This window comes from Passer montanus, unplaced genomic scaffold (assembly GCF_014805655.1).
Source record: "Passer montanus isolate IOZ18808 unplaced genomic scaffold, ASM1480565v1 scaffold130, whole genome shotgun sequence".
Classification (NCBI taxonomy): Eukaryota; Metazoa; Chordata; class Aves; order Passeriformes; family Passeridae; genus Passer; species Passer montanus.
Genome location: NW_024359833.1, coordinates 157,214 through 163,213, shown reverse-complemented (window position 1 = coordinate 163,213; position 6,000 = coordinate 157,214).

Sequence of the window (6,000 nt, the reverse complement as noted above, 5' to 3'; positions counted from 1 at the left end):
TCTGAGAACAATGAAGACTTGCCCGGCTTTCCTGCCACCAAACCACCTGGAAATGGCTGAGCCGCCGGCAGGGAGTCACCGCGGGGGGACCAGCGCATCCTGACAATGCTTGCTTATCACTTCATTACCCTGATGAAAAGCCTCAGAAGCCGCTCTGCTGACGGATCGTTCGCCTTTGGATGTAATTGATGCAGTGCTCCTGTCACAACCCGAGAAAACGAGATTTGTGGAAGTTCCCCTGCTGCCCAGGATCAGCTTCTGCTGCCTCTCTCAGAGCAGAGCAAGAACAAGTGGCTGTGGGCAGGGGAAAAACAGGCTTTCCCTCAGCTCCCTGAATCAGCCCTTGCTCTGAGGGAGACACAGGAAGGTTTTATTTGTGTGCGCGCAGAGAAAGCTGTGGCTGTCAAATCTGCTTTTATTGTTTCCACAGTAGGCTCTGCGCCGATTTAAAATTAAAATCTGCGCACAAGCACGGCTCTGTGATAAGAACTGCCTGTTATGCACCTATACTTGGTATAGCAGAGCTTTGATTCCCCGTGGATTTTCTCAGCAGTAATTTCCGATTAGAAACAGAGGGAAGTAAAACGTGTCCCGAGACTTGAGCAACTGATTTTTCTCCCCTGGAATTCCCATTAAAATCCGCCGCCTTTCTAGTTTTATACACATATTGTAGTTTTAACCCCACCTGGCAATCAACCATCACACAGCCACGCACTCCCTGCCCCACCAGCTGGATGGGGGAGAGAATCAGAAGTGTGAGAGTGAGAAAACTTGTGGGATGAGACAAAAAAAAAACCCCACAAACCCTTGAATTGCTCTTCATTTAGTGCTACCTACATGCCCAGTATAAACATGGTGTCAAATGAGGGCTTGAATCTTTAAAAATAGTATTTTTATCATTTAAAGCACCGTAAGTCAATGGTAAAACTGTCTCCAGTGGAACTGCAAGGAGGGAGGAAAAAAATTGATGTAAAACCCACAGTCATCACTGAATACATCATAAATCAGGATGGGTGGGATGAAATCTTTTTGTCCTCAACTACAGCTTCACATCATCAATGTGACAGAAAAGCTTGGGAGTCTGGATCCTTTAAGGACACATCCTGATCCTGTACCAGGTAGCAGAGTGGCTGTGCTAGCTCTCTGCCCCCTGCTCCCTGCAGCTTGGAGTTCAAAGTTTGGATATTTCTGAGTGAAAGAAAAAAAAAAACCTAAAAACCAAAAACCAACCAAACAAAAAACAAAAGCAAAAACAAAACCAAAAAAACAAACAAAAAAAACACACACAAAAAAACCCCAACAAAACAAAACAAAAAATCCCAAAACAACAAAACAAAACCAAAAAAAAGAAAAAAAACCCAAACACAACAACAGCAAAAAAGCTAAAAAAATAAAAGTGGTATGGAGCACTTCCTTTGATAGTCACAACACTGGAGATTTGGAATTTATGCTGTTTATTTGGGTAGAAAGCTGATTCCTGTAAGCACAGTTATCTGGTAAAAGAGTGGATGCAGGACAGGCTGTCCCACATTAACCCTGCAGCTCCTGGAGGAGGCTATTTCTGTCCTGGTGTTGAACCACAGCCTCTTCCAGAGAACATAAACATCCTGCCCCTTGCAGGTTACTTTTGCGTGTTTCTGTTGAAAACACCTGTACATGCTCCTGGTAACAAAGTGTTCTTAAAATTAAAAAAAATTCTAGAAGAAGTGACCAGGAGAGCCATACCTGAACTAGTAAGTTAGACTGCTGAAATCCACATTCCTTTCCTCTCCCACTTCCTGTTTCCATATCCCTAGGTTCACACTCTGGATATTTCTACCATGCATGACTTTCCCTTGAGCACCACACACCATTTCACACCCGTTTTTTAAGCCAGCTCCTTTGTCAGAGTGTGGTCCCCTTTAGACACAAACTTCTGCCACGGCACCAGAGGTACCACAGAGCCCCTCAGGGCTGTGCCTGGGTCACAGTCTTGTTCAGATCAGTAGAGTGGTAACAAAAACTGCACGTGGATGCAGAGGAAATAGGTGCTGCATGTTTTGGGTGCATCCAAGCCTGCAGGAAACAGCCCTCCAGTGCCACAAGGTGGTACAGAGCCCATGTTAGCCAGGACTGACACAAAATAGACATTCTCCATCCTTGGAAATTGGCCTGGCATTAAACCTCATGAGCTGTGGGGATAAAAGGGAATAGCCAAGCCCAGTAAAACGAGTTCTGCTCATGCCATGCATTGCCCTGTGCTGCTCTGGTAGCACAGCAAGGCTTGTGCCATGGCTGGGACACTGCCCTGCTGTGAATTTCATTTTCCTGCTAATGGTTCCATTGGGTAAGTTTCAAAGGAACCCAGCTCAGTCGAGTTTGGCCTTCAATTTCACTTAAGTACTGTGAATTTCTTTCTTTTCCGACCTCTCTCACTGTGTGCTGTGAGATGGCTTCAGTCCCAGCAGTTAAAGACCTGGGTGGTGGGAGTGTGGTTCATCCCAGAGGCTGGAAAATTCCCTCAACAACCCCTGAGAGAGAGAGACAGAGAGAGGGAGAAGCTCTTAGGAGACAGGAAATATTTGTATAAATAGGATATACCCACATACATGGCTCAAGTTAAGCAGAGCCAGAGGAACTCATGAGGGCTGCTGGAAAGAAACAAAATTACTCACTCCATGGACACTGGTCAGGAGTCACCCATCTGTGAAGCTGAGTCCCTCAAATCACATCGCTCTGTCAGTTTCTGAAGTTGCTGCTCTCATGACAAAGCACCTATTGGAACAAGCTTTGACCCACCTCAGAGGACAGGAAATAAGTACATTTTCTTAGCCACTGCCTGTGAAGGCTTTGCTCAGAGCCACACAGTCAGAAGTCACTTTACATTTTAAAACCAGTTTTGAGAAGCCCTGCAGCCAGCCAGCAGCAGAAAGAAGGCAGGCAGTGAGGGGATAAACTGCAGAAGAGCAGAGGTAACAAAAAGAGGGGAAAAGAAGAGAAAGGGAGGGTTTTTTAACCTGGCATAATAGCAAGCACAGCTGGGGAAAATGGTCTGCAGCTGCCTGGTTTTTTCATGTAGCAGAAGGTAAGAGGAGGAGAGAAAATAAGAGCTCTCCCCTTCAGGGAGAAATGTGCTGGCATATTCCACTGGAGAGGCCAGTTGTGGTGGAAGAGAAGGAGCATAATTAATGAGGTTTTCAAGGCTGTCTGTGCTTTTGCTGGGCTATACAGTCAGCTGCACTCCTCTGGCCATTAAAAATTAAGGAATACTGTTTCTCCAGCTTGTCACATGGACCTCCCATTTCTTTTCCAGAGGTCCCAGAGAGAATTGTGGGCAGGAGCTTCTGCCTCCACGGCAGACTGCTGCTAGGAGGCAAAAGCTTCCACTGATGTCACAGACTGAACCTCAGCCAGCAACTGCTCACTCGCTGTCCCTGCAACAGGACTGGGGAGAGAATTAAAAGGGTAAAAGTGATGAAACTCATGGGATCAGATAAATACAGTTTAATAAGGAAGGAAAAACCACACACACAAGGAAAGATAAGCAAGGAATTCATTCACTGTGTGCAGGCAGGTGCCAGCCATGCCCAGGAAAGCCAGGCTCCATCAAGGTGGCTTTAGAAGACAAAGGCCATCACTCCAAACATGCCCCCTTCCCCCTGCTCCCCGCAGCTCTGCTTGCTGACCCCGACACCATATGGTCTGGAATATCCCTCTGGTCAGCTGGGATCAGCTCTCCCAGCTGTGCCTCCTCCCAAATCCTTGTGCATTCCCTCGCTGGCAGGGTGGTGTGAGAAGAAGCTGGGCAAGTCCTCTTCAGCAATAAAAAAAAAAAGATCCCTGGGTGCAGAAACCCTCCCCAAGGATCCCCCTGATGGGGAGACCCCTAAAAAGTTCTGTGCCAGGATTGAGAGACGGATGGGACTTTTGGCTTTTTTCGTCTTCAGGTTGCTGTTTATTTTTTCTCTTATCAATGGTTCAGCACGCTCTCTGCTCACAAGATTTGGTGTACAAGGAGAAGGCACCAAAAGTCCCAATATGCACAGGTTCAAGGTCTCTTAAAACTATTTTGTCCAATTAACTCTTAGAATATATTTTATTTCTACCTTTCTACTAATAACTAGTTATTTGTCTGTCATGCAACATTTGCATTGAGGCTCTTTCTAACCAATCACTTGGTGCTTGCAACAGTGCAGAAAATGGAGTAGGTGAAGAACAAGAAGGAGATCAGACAACACCCAAAATCCTCCATCTTGTATTCTATCTACCTCCATACTAAACCCCCAAAACTCTAAGTTTTTCACCCTGTGATTTCACACACTCGTATATCCCGATTCATCCCAAAGTCTTGGAAGCTTTCTCCATGGACGAAGGTTAAGAGCAGTGTTCTCCTGGGGATCAGGACTTCTCAGGACAGGCAGAGAAACATTCCCTGTGCCCTGGGTTCCAACACCTGGGTTATCAAGACTGTTTTCAGCACAGAGCCAAAACAGCCCTGTCCAGCAGCCCAGAAGAAAACTCACTCCATCCCAGCCCAAACCAGGTGATAAGTGCTGGCGCACCTTGCAGGACACAAGGCCCCTAAATCTCCTTTGCAGCAAGGATTAGCTGCTGTCCTCTTAATAGGCTCAGGAGCTCCTAATCCTGGTTTTGTGGTGGTTTGCCCTCCTTGCCTCGGGCAGGCACAGGCTCTGCTTGCGCAAGGAGCTTCTCCAGGGAGGAGTGCTGCTGGATGATCCAGCCCCCCCTCCTGGCTGGAAAACTCTTGGACAGTGGCTGCCAGCGCCCAGCTGATGGCACTGCGTCCCCTCAGCCTGCCCGGCCGGAGGAGAAGCGATTCGCCCATGCCTGGCTGGAAAAGCCTGGTTTCTGCTGGCCGAACGAGTCTTTAATCCGCCGGGCATTTATATTTAATAGTGTTTTTACCCGATCCTTCTAGGTGGCTGCAACTCTCTTCACAAGAGGACTGCTGAATCTTGGAACAGAGAGCTGCTAAAGAAAGATGCTAACAGCTATTACAACGAGTCTTTAATCCGCCTGGCATTTATATTTAATAGTGTTTTTACCCGATCCTTCTAGGTGGCTGCAGCTCTCTTCACAAGAGAGAATCTTGGAACAGAGAGCTGCTAAAGATGCTAACCGCTATTAGAAATTAATCAGATGTGACATCATATAATTATCGGGTACTACAGAGAAAATTTCTGGAATGCCATGGCCACTGGGGCTGAGGCTGGCTCGTGGCTTTCCAGGGCTTTGGGCTGGTAGCTGGCATGTCCTCTTCAGAAGTAGCTGCAGTTTTGCTCAGGTCAATAGAAGTTGTTGGGCACGTTTGGACAAGTTTGTCAAAGGTCTGAGGAACAAAGACAAGCCAGGGAGATGGAGGGTGTGAATTTGCAAGCACTTCTGTTGGCTTTGACATGCCCTGCAGCATCCCAGGGCTTCTGCCACATCACCACAAGACCCGAGTCCAGGTTTGGCCTCTGAATGAAACGTAGACAAAGTGCTGCTTGTATTTATATTTCTTCTTGTCTTGTGGAGAATGAAGTGCTAACAAGGGACCCTGCATCTACCACTTCCACTTTAATGGTACTTGAAGAGTGAAGTTCAAACCCACACTACACGAGAGTCCTTGCTGAAGTAATTTTAAGGTAATATGGTTAAAGGTACTTGAAAGTGCCTTACTGCCCTCCCCTTTGTCTGCTGAGGGGGTCAGAGCCAAGAGCAGTTGAAAATCCCACCAAGGCATTTTGTAGGGAGTGGAACCCCCGGTTTCCTCCACAGAGAGAGGAACTGCAGCAGGGATGTGGGAGGAAGTAGCGCTCACACTTTCACTGTTGCCAGCAGAAAAGCAAGGAGATTAAAGCTCAAAATAGCAGTAGAACATGGCCACCAATCTTGCAGGGCAGAGATTTCCATATATGTCACCATCAGGGCAAGCCAGAGTTGGAGACAGTTTCCGTTCTTTTTTCCTTTCCCCCAGGTAATGTTTAATCTGTGAGTCAGACAGATTTTATATCTGGC